The 19,246-nt window shown below is 42.3% G+C and overlaps 1 pseudogene; it reads left to right on the top strand.

The window, feature by feature from the left end:
* LOC105241695 overlaps window positions 1-18,949 on the top strand; it is a 45,296-nt pseudogene extending 26,347 nt beyond the window's left edge.
* Window positions 18,950-19,246: the final 297 nt, after the last annotated feature.

Genomic DNA, 19,246 nt, shown 5'->3' with positions numbered 1-19,246 from the left:
CCACAAAAAAAAAAAAATGAACACTTACCAGGTAAATCAACACTCCCTGGAGCAAAGAGGAGAAAACAGCACTTACCTAGAAAAAGAAAGAAATACAGAGCTTAAGATGCTATCATGTAAAAACAATTGAAGCAGCTCTTAGATTATCCCAGCCCCTCTACTGCCAGTGTTTTCTCAATGAATGCCATTAAGTTTTTAGAAGAAAACCAAGTTTTAATTTATTCATGGTGTGAAGGGAGTTGTGTGAGGGATAAGCAAGACGGCAATAAGACAGTGCCATGTTGCAAAACCCCCTCTGAGCTAATTTTGCCCTAACTCACTATCATGGATAACCACAGGCTGGCAAAAGAGGAAAAAGGTAACAGGAACCCAAAAGGAGTAAAAATGCACTCTTCTGTTGTTGTTTCTAAGAAGAACAAAATATTGCCAGAGAATCAAGCTTCGAGAATGCTTTGCACTGGGCATCAGGGCAAGGAAGGAAGGATATGCCCTAAATCAGGGCTTTCCCAACCCCAGATTGAGCCTGTGTTTTGTGGAGTAACGGTCAAAGCTTTACAGGAAGAAGCAATAGCCATAGTTTATTGGTCGTCCTCAAACCTCAGATTAGTGATCATGAAACACAAGTACTTATGAATTTGGGTTAATTCTGACCCCAAATATTTTTAATTGCCAAGTTTTTCAAAGTACAGAATGCTTATAATTTGCATGGACCTTTTATAAAGTGAAAAACTTTGGCTATGTTGCCTGGGCTACGTACCACAAGATGGGAGAACATCCGCAGACACTGTGTATTAGAAATTAAACTATTTAGAATTATTTGCAGCTACAGTCTCCAGTACATAAATAATTACTTTTAATTTCAGCGGTCTTATTTTTGAAATGCAAAATGGTCATTTCTTTTGAATTCTTGAGTCTTGTGAAGGGTGATAATCTATAGAGAAATAATGGGACATGAAATATAGTAGAAAGTAACTAAGAAACAAAGATGAAACAAAAATGTCCTTAGTCACTCCATTCATTTACTTATTCAAGAGACGTTTATTAAATGTCTACTGTGTATAAAAGAATATTCCAGGCAATATATGGAAATTAGATATTTACAAAAAGTGCCATTGATGTTCTGAGGAGCTCTCAGTCTAGGAGAAAAACGATGTGTCCACACATACCAGGATGGTAGAGGGGAAAAGTGGTTACAGAGAGGTACACATAAAATGCCATCAAGAGGAGGTGCTGACTTGGGTTAGAGTGGCCAGAGAGGTTTCATTGAGAAAAGCTGGAGCATATTCAAGGGTCATATTTGATATGAGTTAGGCAAAGTGAGATCCAGCAGAATGTATTTAGGGTCCAATCAGCAGCCAATCTCAATTCAAGAGTCTCTCAAAATAGTCTGAGTGGCTCTGTTGATTATCTGACTCTTGATTTCAGCTCAGGTCATGATCTCAAGGTCATGTGATTAAGCCCTACATAGAGCTCCACGCTCTGCATAGAGTCTGCTTATGCCTCTCCCTCTGCTGCTCCCCCCCTCATTCTCTCTCTCTCTCTCTCTCTCAAATAAAGAAATAAAAAAGAAAGTACTGGGAGAGACAGCTGAAGGAGCAGTGGGAAGAGGACCATGGATTGTGGCCCTTGAAGGGCAGCCTGACATCTTACTGCGCCGGCTTTCTGATTGCAAGCCGGCCAAGAGACCCAAACACATTCCACAGTCTACGCTAGCAAGTGAGGCAGTTTTGACCACATCTTAATTTTTTTTTTTTTTTGTTGGCTTACCCTTGGTGCCTAGCGGCAGGGTGGGCACTCTAGAAATGGAATTGCATTTATTTGTTGGGATGTGATAAATACGGCATACATTTGCCTACTTCCTCTCACCCAGAACCAGGACGGGGTGGGCTTAAATACCCTGCACTGGGTTACTGGAGAGGAGCAGAAGCCGGGCCCGAGTGATGATCTCGAAGGGTAACCTTGGCGCTGTCAATCAGGAGGTCCAGTAGGTATGTTCTCATGGCCTCCAGGCAGTCAGAAAACCAGGGGAAAGAGACAAAACAACTAGGGTGTGAGCCAGTGTGAGTGGGAGGGTGATGCACGCTGAGTTCAGTTTCTAATGTATGTAGAGGGTTCGGGACCAAGTGTGTATCCAGGGATGGAAAGGGGGGGCCCTAGGTGCTGGTCAGAAGCTGGAATTGAGATTTCGGAGTCCCCTGAAGACTGGCTGTGGTTCTGGGAGTGTGGATGAGATAGTGCGGGGCTGGGGTGCAGCCAGAGAAAGGGAGAGACTCTTGGGAAAGTCATCAACATGACAAATAAGGAGAAGGCACCCAAACTAATTAAGTTATTGGAGGAGAGTGTGAGAGGCAGGAGGCCAGCCAGGCTGGAGCAGCCTTTTTCGGGGTCTAGGAAGGAGGTGTTCTAGAAGGTGCAGGAACCGTCGGAGCTGGACCTGCAGAGTGGTGGAGGGGAGGTGACTATGAGCAAAGCAGTGGGCTTTGGTGATTAGAGAATACTCGAGAAGGGGAGTGAAGTAGAAATCTGAGTCGTGTGAGGTCAGGGCATGAACCAGCAAGTACAGACACTATATCTACTACTTTCCTAGCAAAGAGCAGGAAAAGGACAGGAGTTAAAGAGGAAAAAACAATGGATACTCTGAGGAACAATATTTGGCATTCAGGTAGGACATCTGAAAACTTACTACCAGGTAAAATGACGTTCTCGCAAATACAGTGTTGCTCACCTCCTGAATTGTCTGCAAAGCATCCTAATGTCTGTTTTGGGATTCATATTCTCAAGCAAAATGAAGCAATAGAAAGAAGCACCAGGAACAATACCAGCACCATATGTATTTTTAAAGCAACCCTGTTTACAATGACAATGCCTCTCTCTTTCACCAGACAAGGGGATTTTTATCTCCAAATGATTGTCCTCAGAAAGAAATTCACTGTCTCTTCCTTCTTCAGTCTAATTGGGGATCCTCTCAGCAAATCTTTTAACATGCCTTGGTTGTGAGCTCACAGCTGTGGCTGTAGCCTTTCAAAGGGAGCTCTTCTGTCAACAACTAAGAGAACAATACCGACCCAGAGAGAAGACACAGTGTCCCTGCAGCTACCACATGACCTACTCAGATGCTCACACCCTGAGGGGATTCCCTGCACTTCTAACCCTCTTCGCTAACCTTGCTGATGGCAAACAGGTTGCTGAGAAGTTAAACAAAACATTTAGTCACACAGATGTCAAGATGTCTAAAGATCAAGTCAGATAGGACATTCTTTTTTGTCTTATTTAAATGTGCTTTTATTTGGCACTTTTTTGGGAATCTGATGGTCAGAGCTAAGCTGAGACCAGGAAACGTTCAATTTCCCTAAATCAGAGAGCTTGTAAATGCCAAAGCTGGAGGCAGTTTCTTCCTCATTCTCATTTTCTTGGCCTGCGCTACTAAAAGTGGAATTCAATACTATCTACCGGTAAATATGCCCATTTTAAAAAACTACACACACACACACACACACACACACACACATCGATTAATTAATTTTAGTCTGAAGTTGGACTCCGAAGTACCATGTTTTGATCACTGCATTTTAGAAAAAATATTTTTTTATTTTCATAAGTTTTTATGTTTAACTATTATGCCCATTGAGTTGCTTGGTAATACAGAGTAAAATACTGAAGAACAAGTACAGGAAGGATAAAGCTTCATAGGCAGGTGGTTTTGATGCTTTATTATTATGTTCATCCTTTTTTTTTTCTTGTTCATGAATAATTTTGTACGAAGCACATAGATCTAGTACATCTCAAATAATTAGACTTTATTTTGGAATGAGTTATTAAATTGCTTGGGCTGTGAACTGAAATGTGAGCTGACCAAGGCTTCAACATTAACTACCACTCATTGTTACAAATGCAGGCATGACTGGAATTCCAGTGCCAGTGAGAGTTCCAGCTACACAGTGCCAAGCCCTCCAGAGGGGAAATCTGCCAAAGCCCCTTTAACCACATGCCTGTAGGAATTTGTGAACTTAATTAAATGCACATACTAAGTAGTTAAACAGCAGAGTCACTGTTTATTGACATACATATCACTGAATCACCAGATGGCATGGATTAGAGACCTAAACTCCCTGATGGCGTGTAACACATCATATAAAACACACTAAACTACAGGTAGGTATTGCCTCTCATACTTCTATTCAGTAGAAACTCTACAGATAAAGTATAACAAAGAGGAAAATAACATACACAAGAGCAAGTTAGAGAAAAAAGACATCAAGATGTCTCAATCAGTAAACATGTAAGAAATGCATCACATAAGTTGAGCATTTGTTTTCAGAAGTCCTCTAAACATGTTATGACATAATTTAATTATCAAACACTTTCTGAATCATGACATTGCCTTTGACCACAAGATAATGCAGTAGATACAATCTCTGTGGTAAAGCAGAATCCATAATATTTGCTGATACTGCATAAATATTGACTAAGTAGACTTTGGTCTCTACAATTTTACCAAGATCGAAGTTCCTCCAAAATAGAACAATGGACCGCACATGAGAAGATGCTTTGCAGCCCACCTTTTCATTCACAACTGGACTAAGTAGGAACATCCAGCAGGGTGGGTGTGCTGAACAGACATCAAGGTTGCTTACCCCTATGTTCACGTCCTTGTATAACAGCCTCCTCTGGAGTGTGGGTGGGGTCTGTGATTTGCTTCTAACCAACAGAATATGGCAGAGGTGATGCCACTCCTTGATTACCTTACGTAAGACTCCGTCTTGCCAACAGAGTCTCTCTCTCTTTCGCTCTCTCTTGCTGGCTTTGAAGAAGTAAGAAGAAGCTGCTAATCCTACAGTTGCAATGAAATGAATTTCCCTAGTGACCTGAGAGAGCTTGGACGTGGATCCTTCCCCAGTCAAACCCCTGATGAGAACTTAGGCCTGCCGGAAACCTTAACTGCAGCCTTATGGGATAGTAAAGGTATATTGTTTTAAGCCTTTAAGTTTGTGGACATTTGATTATGCAGCAGTAAATAACTAACACGGTTGCTTAACCAAACCATAATGGGAACATAATCCAATCTGCGGCAAGAGAGAACTTTCTAAAGTTAAGTCTCAAAATACCACCTATATTTAAACACCTCAATGTTTAAGGAAACGTCAAGTTTATTTACATGCCATTTGATGTGATTCCCTTTGGAGCCCAGGCTTCAGCCCACATCTCTCTTACCACACCTCACCATTCTCTGGCCTTACTTAACTACTCACAATGGCAGGCCCGTGCCGTTCTCTTCCTTAGCTCCGTACTTCACCTCACGCATCTGAATAACTCGTTGCCATCCTTCGGGCTCCATTCAGACATCCAGACTGGGCTCTCTGACAGCCCTTCAAAATCCAGACTGGGCTCTCTGACAGCCCTGTTGCATACTTTAGTCAGGACATACTAATTACAATGATCACTGAGAGAAATTTTTAAGGCCGAAGAAAGCTTGTTGTCCATTTTATCTTTTAAGTTCTCAATATATCATGCAGTAGAAATAAATACTGAATCAGGTAGTTAATATTACGGTATAATCATAGTTTTCTTTAAACTATTACTCTTACTAGCAATTATTGTTATTCACAATGCAACTACTAACAGAATCCCATCTAATAAACTGATGAACTCTTTCTGGCCCACACACTACATGTAAATACATGTAAAAACAGGTTAAACTTCCCAAAGCTTTGAAATGAGATTGTTTACAAGAAAATTCTAGATATCAGTTACTGACTATTGTGTTCCTTATTACAAATTGCCCTTGACATCAGGGACCTACCTTACCGTTCTTCCAGTGCCCACCCCCAATGGCTGGCCCTTTATCAGGATACAAAGCCCTGGGCCACTTGCCTCAACTGAGACTACTCAGAAGAGCCTTTCCAGCTCCAGAACTCCCTATAAGGTGGGCTGAAGGAGCTGCTGTGTAGGTCAGCCTCTCTCTCTGTCCAATCCTGCTTTCCTTCTGAGAATAATTCCCAAGGAAACCTTCTGTGCTCAACCCTGGTCTAAGAATTTGTTTTCAGGAAACCCAAATGAACACAATGACCATGGCTGAGAAAGTGATTTTCAAAATCATTAGGCAATTGTTATACATTGTTCTCAAGGTGATGCTATATTGCTTGTAGCAAATCTGAATCCATCCATGGCAGGAGTTTTCAATGTTTATTCTCTTATGTCCAGGGCCAGGAATGGGATGAGGGGAGTGAGGCATTCACTTCAAGTGTAAAATTTAAGGGAGCACCAAGACAGCAGTAATCAAGATAAATTAGATTTTAATGCAATACTTTAAAACACTGAAGGTAATGCAAAAAATCCATGATGGAAGCACCTGGGTGGCTCAGTTGGTTAAGCGTCCGGCTCTTGATTTCAGCTCAGGTCATGATGTCAGGGTCCTAGGATCGAGCCCTGTGTCTGGCTCCATGCTCAATGGGGAGTGTGCTTAGGATTTCTCTCTCTCTCCCTCTGCCTTTACCCCTGCTCATGTTCTCCCACTCCCTCTCTCTAATAAATAAATAAATCTTAAAAAAATCATTATGAACAAAATGCCAATATTTTAAATAAAAACAGAATGAATATTACAGATTTTTTCTTATGACCCAGGCTCCAATATGACTTGGCATGGTGCTGCTTCTATCCAAGCCAAACAGAATTAGCTTTCTGAAAGAAGCTTTCTCTGTTCAAATTCCAATATGTACAAGGTGCATGACTTAACAGGGCGTCCTGTGATATGGTCCCTGTTTACCTCTCAAGCCTTATCACTTGACACTAATCCTCTCTTCCCATGAACATACATATTGCCCCACCTGTGCATCACCTACAGAGAACTTTTTGAAGCTCCTAAAATGTGTCATGCTATCTAGCCTCTGAGGTCTGCCTGTGCTTTTCCCTTTGCCTGTTCCCCACCTTCTCTCTACCTGGCTGATTGCTACTCATCCTTTAGGATTCAGCTCAGATAGCACTTCACTTGTAAATCCTTCCTGGTTCCTGAAAGACTGACTTAGTTCTTTCCTAGGTGATCCCACTAACATCATATTCTTACCCCTATAGGACTATGTCTTCGTTCAGACACCTTTGGTTTTACCTTTGGTAATAACTAATAGAACCCCATTTTAAACAAGGCAAGCTAAAAAGTTATTGAAGAAAGTGTGCTGGGGTATCTCATAGAACCTGAAACGAAGTTGAACAACTATGCTCAGGAAAGGTAGGAACCAATTGGATGACTGGAAGTCATTAGGAAATCAAGCTGTTGATTGCCCAGTCTCCCTCTTTTCCTCTCTTCAGAGTCTTGCAGTCTCTTGTGACTATTTCTCTTCTTACATCTCTCTTGAAGGCCAGATTTCTCTGTTGAGCATCTCCATGCTAGGTCAACTACCTCTCCTCTTCTGGTCCTAGCTCCTATTTTCCCAGGTCAAGCAATCCACTCGGTTATACTAGCATTTCTCAACCCCAATCCTAACAGACAAGAAAAAGATTCTGATTGACCATTTGGAATTTAATATCCTCCCCTGGGATAATCACTATAGCTAGGGAACAGAGTCCTGTATTGTATTTTTACACACACTATTATGTTAAATAATGAGGTTGTTGAGGCCTCCTTTGTGGGCAGGGGGCTGTCAAACAAGGAAATATAGGTTATTGGTTATCACGCTGGATTTCAATTGTCTGTTTATTAGTCAGTCTCTTCTACCAGTCTACAAGCTCCATGAACATACAGTCTATACCTAAATTTCCATTGAGTGTCTATTATCTGACAGAGTAGTTAATACAAAGGAGGTGTTCAAAATGACTAGCTGAATACATGAAAGGAATGGTATCTTCTTCTTTTTATTAATACTGTTGTCAGTAATAAAAGTTATTTGGTTTAGCAATGAAAATATAAATGAAAAAAATGATTATCTTCCATAGTCTCTGAAACAACTTGCCAGAGAACGGAGAGAATGAAGCTTTGCTTAGCACAGATTGGTGATGAATGTAACTGATTCACTCCTCCCCACCACACATTCCTTCCTAAACAGACTAATCTTCTTTAAGCCAGTATTGCCTAGAAGTTGAACACGAGGCATAGGTTCATTGAAGACTCAATCACCTCTTGAATTATGAAGAATTTTTACTTCACTTGAAGCTCTACTATTATTCACAAACGACTCAACTTAACCAACCATGAATTTTTCCACTGAAAAACTCCCAACTGTTAAAGTGTTTCCGAGAACTTGAAGTTACTAGTAGTTCCTTGGAGGGCTGTGCATGTTAGGGTGTGCATGCGCGCATTTCAAATCTTGGTTTAAAATCTTCCTAAAGCCATGATGTGAGTTCATATTCTTCTATAAACAGTTGACTCACCTAATCCTGCAATTAGGACAGTTTAGCTCTCTGGTGATGAATGGTATCACCTGGTACTTGCCTGAGGGAGCTTCCTAAGGCCATGCAGACTTTGGTTTGAACTACAACCTGAGGTGCTGGTTTCTTTCCTACTGAGTCCTGCCTCTTTATTACAAAATAATGATCAGCATTTCCCTCCTAAGTTTAAGGAAATAACATCTCCCTAAATATTTTCTTGACAGTTGAAGAAGACTCTTAGAACATCCTCAGTTCAAGACAATTCTACCTAGGTAAAGTGCCTAAAAATCCTTGTCTGGTGACTTGCTGCTCTGCTTATCCCAGTGAGCCTAGACCAGAAACCTTCAGATAGCTCTATTTAAAATAGGACTGGTTAGACTTACACTGCTACAGACAAGGTAAGCCTTGTCTTGCTACAGGATCTGATTTTTTTTTTTTTTTCTAGATGATCTCTCAGTTAATAAGATTCTTCACATAGAATGTGGCTTATTGAGCTTCAAAAAAAAAAAAGACATCTGGAGGTTTATTTTAAGGCTTTAAATATTATTGCCTACAATAACTCTTGATTCTTTTTTCTTTGTCTGATAGGGGTAAATGCAGAGACAAAGGTGGGTTGATGGTATTACCTTTGAGGGTTGCTGAGGGTCAGTTGTCGAGGTCCCAGGATCATATGACTAGTAATTCTATCTTCTGTTTTTTATTCATGACTCCTGTGGGGTCCAGTTTTTGTTAACTCCATATATCTCTTTTCCTTTCTCCACCTCCCCTCCCCCGTCAACACACATACATATACATGTACAGTCTCTGGCAATGCCCACATCATCTGCTCTGAAGACTCAAATGTCAGGACTCATGGTAAGTTTAATAAAGGCAAAGTACTTTCCTAAGGCCCCAGGAATATATTAACTTAAATGAAAAATTCCTTCCAACTTACTTTGGCATGTTACCAGGTAGTTCTGAATGGAAGATAGAGGGATAAATCAGAGGGCAATGGATTGCTTTTCTACCCTGGTGGTTGGAGCTTTCCTGTCTTGGCTTATGTTGATTCTTCTAGAAAATCATCTCATTCCTCTCATTTAACCTTTGCTTTGATGGTCAGAGTCAGACCAAGGAAGCTAATGGCCTAAGCAGGGTAACATGATGGCCCAAGGGCCATTCAAACCTTGTCTTGGGTATCTTGAGGAAAGGTTTCTCTTCTACTGTATAGACTGACTAGTCACTGTGACTGTGTTCAGTCTGTATTTCTCCCAGAACTGGTAGGACTGACCCTCCTCGTGCCTGATTTGATAAGGACTGTTGGTTAGCAAGGCAATTACAACACCAAGCAGGTTTATAGAGCAGTATAGAGAAAGAAAGGTGGAACAGGGGCACCTGGGTGGCACAGTCATTAAGTGTCTGCCTTCGGCTCAGGGCGTGATCCCAGCATTCTGGGATCGAGCCCCACATCAGGCTCCTCCGCTAGGAGCCTACTTCTTCCTCTCCCACTCCCCCTGCTTGTGTTCCCTCTCTCGCTGGCTGTCTCCGTCAAATAAATAAATAAAATCTTAAAAAAAGAAAAGAAAAGAAAAGAAAGGTGGAACATTCTTATTGGCTCTCACTCCCCATCCTTTCTAAATTCATCAACTCTGTAGGAAGACCTGAATTTGGTCCCTGCAATTTCTAATGTGGCCAGACTCTGAGAAGTAGTTATTTAGGGTATGACTCTGGCATAGAACTAGGTAGACATCTGGGCAGTTTGCTTTCCCCTAGTTTACAAAGGACAACCAAAAGCACAAGATCCAGGAATAATTTGCCAAAGTCACCCAGTTGGCACTGCAGCCCATTCCAAAACCATATCTTGTGGTTCCTAATCCAATACTTATTCCTTCCCTTTTAAAAACACAATTTCACAAGAGGAGAATAGCTTTATATGCATTATTTTTTTTCCCTTAAAATACTTATTTATTGACGAGGGAACGGAAGGCAAGCTGAAGACAAAGCAGAAGCTGACACCCTGCAATGCACCCCTCCCCCATGGGATGTATGCGACATTCCTCAGGCACTCCTGGATTCCCTAAAGGACAAAGAAACAGTCCTTACTACCTACAGCCCATTGAGGAGTCCTTGAAACAGGCATGGTGACATTCCTCTAGGAATTCAGCTGCCTTGATGTTAATACTTTGCTGGCGTCAAAAGGCAGTCCTAGCCTGACCCCTTCTCTCCACCAAGATCCTGTAAGTCTACTTTAACATATAAAAACTCCTTTGGAAACTTCCTTTATCTCTAACCCCCCAAGATACGTATTGGCAATCATCCCCCAAGCATATGGCCCACCGATATACTTCTGAAGGGTCTCATGACTCAGGTTTTATTAGACAGTAATAAATGACCTTTTCCCAACAACAGCTAGCCCCCTCAAGGTCCTGGAAACCTTGCTTCCAAAATTCCTTAGAGACTTACGCTATCCCTAACCCCCTCCCAACTTGAGGGTGTATAATAGGCCATTCCTCACAACCCCAGGGCAGCAGCTCTTTCTGCCCACGGGTCCTGTCGTCCTGTCCCTGTGCTTTAATAAACCACCATTTTGCACCAAAGACGCCTCAAGAATTCTTTCTTGGTCATCGGCTCCGGACCCCACCCCATTGAACCTCACTTACATTCACCTGTATCTCATCATTTCTGAGAATGAAAATATTTAAAAATTCTGCTTCAAGAGACCAATTCATATAATGTTAAGTATGAATTACATTCTGTAAGCTAGAACCTTAACTTTGAAATAGCTTAGTTTACTTTTTCCTTTTCCATTTCTACTTCTTTACTAGTAATAGCCATAGTGTCAAAGGTAAAGTTGCCATGCAGTACCAAGCTCCCTAAAGGGGTAATCTGGCATATATTCTATGTTTATTTAATGAAAGAATAGATCCATTTAGACACAGTTGCTTAGCATGTGGGTGTGTATGGCTTGCATTCTCAACCTATTTGCAAAGAAGTGGATCTTAGGTTACTCCTTCACACGGATGGAGGATAAAGAAGAGTCTGCCTTTGGCCCATACTCTTATTAGACATAATTGATTATTGTCTTGTTAAACACTAATCTCAGTGTAGACGTTTGAATAGTGGCCCCTAAAAAGACATGTCCAAGTCTTAACCTCTGGTACTTATGAATGTGACCTTATTTTGAAATACGTAGACTTTGTAGATATAGCTAAGATCTTGAGATGAGATCATCCTGAATGCAGGGTGGGCACTAATTTATCGATTGGTGACTTTGTAAGAGAAAGAATAGGGATATTTGAGTTTCATAGACACAATGACACAGAAGGAAAATCACGGGAAGACAGAGGTTGAGATTGAAGTGTTGCATCTACAAGCCAAGGACAGCTGGAGCCACCAGAACCTAGCAAAAAGGCACGGAGCACCGTCCCCCTCAGAGCCTCCCTAAGGAACCGACCATGCCGACACCTTGATTTTGGACATCTAGCCTCCTGAACTATGAGAGAACAAATTTCTGTTGTTTTGAGCACCGAGTTTGTGATAATTTATCCTGAGTAACTAACACACTCACACACCGTTTGATATCTCCGCTTCTATTGATTTTTAGCTCTGCTCACTTTTCCTTTCTTTGCCTCTCACTACTCTTGAGGGAAGCTCTTTCCTTGATCTTTCAACAAGTATTTAGTAAAAGAATATTTTTATGTCTTCATAATGAGCTGACTACCCCAGTTCCCCTCTCTCCATAATTGGGACCCAACCCACATAGGGCCACAGGACTCCCATCCTATGGGGCTCTTCAGGAGCTCTAATCTAGTAGTTTGGTGTTAGGCCAGTCTACTGGGGACTCTATTCTAGCCATCTTTTTTTTTTTTCCCCAGCCTGCTGTTGGGCCCGCCCTAAGCACCACTCACCTCAGTCTTTCCAGTCACTGAGCCCTAGCCCATTCTAACAGAGAATCAGAATCCAGTATAAATAACTTGGCCCCTTTAGGACTAGCACCTTGAACTAGAAAAACTTGAAGAGGGTGCTTACCTCCAGTTGAACGTGCCCTACTAGTCCCTGGCAAACAAATCCTGAATGTGCTTTTACAGAAGAGAGGAGAACTTCTTCCTGCAGCGCCAGCAGGGTCTTCTTTGACTTCCCGGACCAGTAGAGGCTACAAAGGTTTTGCAACGAAGGGCTCTTCTTTCCCTCCCCCTCTTCCACCCGTATCTTTAAATGCAATATGCTTACAATACAAGGGGAAATGCGTTTCCCACCAGACTCCAAAGCGGGGTGGGGGTCATGCCTCATTATAAGATGTATTTTATGGGAGAGAAGTAAATTAGAGGCATATATTAGGAAGCACCCAGGGGCACACCCAAGGCAATGACCTTTAAAGGGCAGTAGTAAGTTACTTGACAGTATAACCAGCAAGTGAATGATCTCGCTATGAAAGGTCACCGGCAACCAGAACAATATTTCCTATTTCAGCACATAATCTGGTACCTTTTGACACATATCTCTTCCTTAGGATGATCTGATTTCTCTGGAACAGACCAGATGCATTTCCTTTGCTTGGTGATGGATATGCTCAATGTGGGCTCGTGGTAATACTGACGCCCGGAGGCAGGCCTTGCTATTTTTGTTGTCTTTAATGAGGCTATTAAAAAGTCGCATTTGCATCCCTCCCGTGTTATTTTGAGATGCCACAGAATTTTAGATTGTTGAGAATTAAAAGGGACCTCTGTAACACCTCAGTCTACTTCAGTCCTTTTACAAAGGAGGACACGCAGCTGGGAAGCAGCAGACACCTGCCCAAGGTTACATACTAAGGAAGGGGTAGACCTTGGCTCCCTGTCCCCCTGCCCGCTGCAATCTCCACCCTGCCCCACGGTCACAGGTGTGCCGGCGAGCATTCAGCAGAGTGCATTAGCAGGGCCCTGAGTTTAAATGCCTGTGAAATTCCCTCATAGGTGTCTGTCTTCTATAAGCCAGTGATCTCATATCTTCTCCTTACTTTGTTGCTTTCCCAGTGGATCCTCAAACCCTTGCTTTGACGTCGGTGCAGATGCCACATGCCCTGCGTGGTTTTCTAATCCAATTGTGTGACTTGATGCTCGCAATCTCTACTCATTGTTCTGGTGTGTTAGACCATGACCACAGCTTGTCAAATCTCCTATCTGTGGTGATCATTGATGCTTCTCAGTCTTCAGTCTTGTGGTGGGTTTTTATCCACCCTGCTGGAAGGGAGGAAGTTATTTGAAGCAAATGTCTAAACCATAGGCGGCTCTTTTTGGTCAAAGAGACTAAGTTAAACTAAAAGGCTAAACAGCACCACGCTGGCTGGTTTTTTGCTTACTTTTCCCCCTCACTGGAAATGTTAAAAAAAAAAAAATGGACTTCGTTGTTATTTTAATATGTAGTTTAAAATATTGATTTTTACATAATCACAATGATTTTGCTACAGAAACAGATTCATCGCAGTTAAGAGAAGCACATCAGTTACTGAATAGGTATTCAGATAACATTCAATTGGCAAACCACTCCCTCTCCTTCCACCAGCGACTGCCTGGGGAGGTACAGTGAACTCTGAAGTGAGGAGGGAACACTCACTCTCCCTCTGCAGTTGGTTAGTAAGTTCAGCTGGTGTGGGTGTGGCAAGCTTCCCTTCCTCTAAGATTTAGCAATACCTCAATTCCATTCCTCTACCCAACATGCACACGCAGGCACATGCTTTCTTCCCAAAGGTCTGATCCAGCTCTGTTTTTATTCCAAGAGGGACGAAAAAGAGGGGAGCGGGGGGGGGGGAGACAATAATTTTACTATTTGCCTGAATTAAAGTATTATCCTTGAAATTGTTGGCAAGGAAAAGGAAATTATCCTTAAGTTACTTTTAATGACGTGCCTGCATGCCATTCTGAGAGGTGTTTGAGTATACTGAAGTCAAGCTGAGTCCCCTGGGCCCTCCAAGCCATGGATGGGTCTCCTTGTAGTGAGTTCAGGCGAATCAGCAGGGACTCCTTAACTTTTCCTCTCCAGATGCTTTACAACCTAGCTCCCTGCAAAGTTCCCTCTTCCAAGGAGTGGTGCGGTCAGGCCCTTGCTCTGGTCTATGACTGCCTCTGTACTTCAGTTTGCTTACTTATAAAATAGGAGTAATGCTTGCCTCGTCCTGTCCCATAAATTTACTGTATATAATGATAAAATGAGGAGGCGGAAAGGTGCTTTAAGCATTTCGAAACAAAGAGGCTCCCTTCATGCGATTACACAAGAAAATATTACATCATGACATTTCTCTACTTCTTCGTGTAAAACAGAAATGAAAGGTAGGGGTGGAGGATTTCTTTGGAAAACATTTAGAACTCAGGACAAAGTATTGCTTTAAGGTTCCTTTTCACTCAAAAAGGCTAAGAAAAGTGCTATGTTTATGGGATATATCACTACATCATGGCAGATTTTTGATATGCAAATTTCTATAAAACCAAAGATGCAGACATTCTTCTCATTCATTGCCATGGGCTTTTGTATAATAAAGATAAATACATAGTAAAATTGCAACTCAGGGAAGAATGTTCTTATCGGAAAGAACAGCCAGGCAGCATGCTTCCTTGCTCCACAGCACAACAAATATTTTTACGACATTCTGCAAGTTAAATATGAATTTATTGATTTTTGTTATTTCTTGTTCAGAAATACATGGCGTCAAAGAGGGAAACGCATTTGTCAATATGATTCAAACAGCCCAAATGTTAATCCCCAGAATGTTCCTTTTGAAACCTAACTATGTGGTTTAGAATGTAACTAGAAAATTACTCGTAGGGACAGGATTGTCAGGCAGAGCCCGAGCTTCTCTGTGCAAAGAGAAGACAAAGATGAAAAGAACTGAAACATAAGGGCAACACAAGTGTAGGACAAGGTAAGTGTGCGGACGTGTGTTTGCGGTGTGAGCGCTGATGGAGGAGGGGCTGTTATATTAGCTGAGAAATAAGAGAATTATCAGATGCTGTATTTGTCAGCCCAACACACGCTCCAGGTCAGTATCTGCGTCGTCACTAACACCATACATCACAGTTTGAAAGAATAAGAAGGAATAGAAAACATAGGAACACATTATCTTACAAAGGAAACTCCTTTCTGCCAGGAAGGTCACAACTTTTCTCCAAAATTCTCTATTTAGAATGTTTTTCTGTTCTCCTAGCAATGGGAGGCAGTGAGACCCTAGATCAGAGATTCTTAAAGAGAGCTGACGTCACCCCCTAAGGGAGTTTTTGGAAATTGTGGGGGCACTGTGTTTGCTTGTCAAAATGATAGGCAGTTTTTGAGTCAGTGGGCAGATGTCAAGGAGGCAGTGTGCTGGAGAGTTCTACACAATGAAGAGTTGTTTCTCACACACCTCTTGAATGTTCTACTGGACATTTATGGAGGTAAAAGCCAGCTTATAATTACCTGAGGCCAGACTTCAACCCTGTCTCGAACACAAACATAAATTATTTTTGGCATAGTTAAAGCCATTCAGCTACACTAATTTTTCTAGGAATTCAAGTACTATGTATACAAAGGAGGATTGTATTTTTTTTTCTATTTTTTTTTTTTACCAATATTTGTTCACCCATTCAGAAAATCACATCAACAGGACTAACTCCACTAGTGGCATATGAATTGCCCATATACTGAAGTGTATCTGTCGGCATTTGTAGCGGTTGCATGTATGATGAGCCTGCCTACTTGAAGCGGTCGCATTTATGTTGATTCTATACACAATTGTGAGCATTTGGCATCATATGTCTTCAGAAAAGCCATATCATTTTACTATAATTTTTTTCCTTTACTTCCTCATTACATTAAAATTTTTTTAGGTTGGTTCTAAAAATATATATGAGTAAATTATATCGTCTGTGACTTAGCTTTCAGGATAGGAAAGAGAAAATTAGAAAATATTTACATTAAAGAGGAGTGTTGTGTGTCACAGTATCGATACCCATTGGTATAAAAGAGATAGCACATTGGCAAACGTGATCTCCTGCCATCTTGGCCAACTGTTGTGTGGTCTTGGAGAAGTCACATTATCACCTGAGTCAACTGAATGGGAAATGATGGGCTGAGCTAGATCTCTTCCAGCTTTAAATTTCAACTCCCTGACTTTGACACTAGTTTAGGTTTGAGAATATTTAAATCCTTTAAAAAATGAAAGCAGTCAAGCTAACTGGGTAAAGTAGGTATTTTGGAACTAATGTAATATGTTGAATGCAACTGCATAAACTGCTCTAGAGAAGGAAAGCCATGGTTAATTGGAGAGGGTGACAACTCTTAAGCAGGATTCTGCGGAGGAACAGTTGAACAGATATAGTCTCTGTGCATCTGTTACAGTTATGTGACATTGAAATCTTAGAAGAGAATCTTGAAAACATGGGAAATAACTAGTATGTTAAAAATCAGGAGTCAGAATTTTGAATTTGGTAGGAAAAATATGCCTATAGAAACAGAGAAGACAATATCTTTGGGACCAGAACTCCTGAATCAAAAAAAAAAAAAAAGATTATTTTCTCAATTTTACACAGCTTCTATAACAAATATTTATTTCTTATTTAGGGGAAGCTAACTGAGCTGCTATAACAAAATACCACAGACTGGATGACTAAAACATTTGGTCTCTTCTTATGTTTCTTGTGTCTTTTCTTTTTTTCTTTTTAAAGATTTTATTTATTTATTACAGAGAGAGAGAGACAGCCAGCAAGAGAGGGAACACAAGCAGGGGGAGTGGGAGAGGAAGAAGCAGGCTTCTCAATGGAGCAGGGAGCCCAACGCAGGGCTCAATCCCAGGACCCCGGGATCACGTCCTGAGCCGAAGGCAGATGCCTAACGACCCAGCCAGGCACCCCTCTTGTGTCTTTTCTTATGAGGTACTAATCTCATTGATGAAGGCTCATCCTCATGACTTAATTACCTCCCAAAGACACCATCTCCTAATGCCATCCCACTGAGCATTAGGATTTCAACATAGGAATTTTGCAGAGATACATTCCGTCCATAACACTGACTTTGTTCCCTGTTAAGTGGTATACAACTAAAAAGTTTTACTTCACAACTTTTTTGCTTAAAAGTATTACTTGCCTGAGTAAATACAAGAAATTAAACATAACCTCTCTTGATGGTTAGTCAATCACAATGCCTCAAGGTCACAATTTTAAATACTACAGACCACCCAGAATTAGAGATTTGAAAGGAATAGGAGATAGGGTTGAATTTGAATTTACCACAGCTCCAGTTTTAAAAGTTAAATTTAAAGATTTTATCTATTTGAGAGAGAGAGTGTGTGTGTGAGCAGGAGGAGGGGCAGAGGGAGAGGGAGAAAGAGTCTTAAGCAGACTCCTCACTGAACGCAGACCCTGAAGTGGGGCTTGATCTCACAACCCTGAGATCAAGACCCCAGCCCAAATCAAGAGTTGGATGCTTAACTGACTGAGCCACTCAGGCGTCCCTAGAAGTTTAAATTAAAAAACAAAACAGAAATGGTGAGAAAGGGAAGGGAAGAGGTGAGTAGGGTACCGGATCTTCCTCTGGGCTGGGTCTTTGGCTCCTGCCGGCCTCGGGCCTAAGCACTGCGTGGAGACAGGTGAAACAGACATGCACCACCGCTCTCAAAATTATTCCGGGAAGGCGTGCCCACAAGCCCTGTTCAACGGAGAGTGCAAGAACTAGTGTGGTTCACACAGCAACTCCAGCGAGTCTACCCCAACATGCTTGCTAAGGCTCTGAGCTGAGGGATTGTGCACCAGGACATGGATCTCGTGGTCATCAACAAACCTTATGGTCTTCCTGTGCATGGTAGCCCTGGGGTCCAGCTGTGTATCAGTGATGTATTGCCTATCCTGGCAAAGATGCTTCATGGCCACAAGGCAGAGCCCTTGCATCTGTGCCACCGGCTGGACAAGGAAACTACAGGTGTCATGGTGTTGGCCTGGGAGAAGGAAGTGGCACATCAAGTCCAAGAGTTGTTTAGAACCTGTCAGGTGGCAAAGAAGTACTGGAGTAAAACATCAGCTTCGAGTTCATCTGTCGTTTGGACTGGATTGCCCAATCCTCGGTGATCACAAGTACTCCGACTGGAATAAGCTGGCCCCCCAGAAGCTGTCTCTTGGTACCCTGAAGAAGGTGGGGCTGCAACAGGCGAAGGCCCGCCACATCCCCCTTCACCTGCACGCCCGCCAGCTCATCCTGCCGGCCCTGGGCTCCAGGAAGGAGGAACTCAACTTGGTCTGCAAGCCTCCTCGCTACTTCGTATGCTCCCTGAGACGCCTGGACTTATGGATGCCAAGTCAGGATCAGAATGGGGACGACGAAGCCGGATGTGTGAGGGCACAGTGAAGACCTCTGGGCTGTTTGGCCCCTGAATCCTTCACTTTGTTTAATGGACTCTGCTAACTTCTCACTTGGGACAGAGTCCAGAAGAGCCAGGTGTGGGAAGTGGAAGAAACGCAGCTGCTTCCGGCCGGGCTTTTACAGGACACTAAATTCTGTTTACTGAGACTTTGGCCATGCTCTGGAAAAACCCAGTCCCTAAGTCTCCCTGCCTCCGAGTCTCCTTGCCCAGAGGGAAGAGCACCCAGGACCAAGCAGATTGGGTCAATAATAGGGAAAGGAGAAACTTGGGCACAGAATCTGTGCTCGGAAACTGTTTACATCCAACAATAAGGCTCATGATCTGTCAGGAAGGTTGCTGTGGTTGGAAAGAGCACATGATGGTTATCTGACTGCTAGAGAAATTCAGAAGTGGTTAGCCACTGTGCTCATGGACATTCAGGATCTATTAGCAAAACCTCTCTGCTCCACTTGTTTTGTCTCGGACTTTGTAGGCCCCTGTCCTAGAACGCAGGATTCTCTCCCGCTGCAGCAAGAGCCTTACCGCAGTAGTGACTGGAGCCTGTAAAGGGGT

The sequence above is a fragment of the Ailuropoda melanoleuca genome, chromosome 10 (genome assembly GCF_002007445.2).
Source record: "Ailuropoda melanoleuca isolate Jingjing chromosome 10, ASM200744v2, whole genome shotgun sequence".
In the NCBI taxonomy this organism is placed as follows: Eukaryota; Metazoa; Chordata; class Mammalia; order Carnivora; family Ursidae; genus Ailuropoda; species Ailuropoda melanoleuca.
The sequence above is the reverse complement of the archived record's forward strand: the minus strand, read 5'-3'. Positions and strand labels throughout refer to the sequence as shown.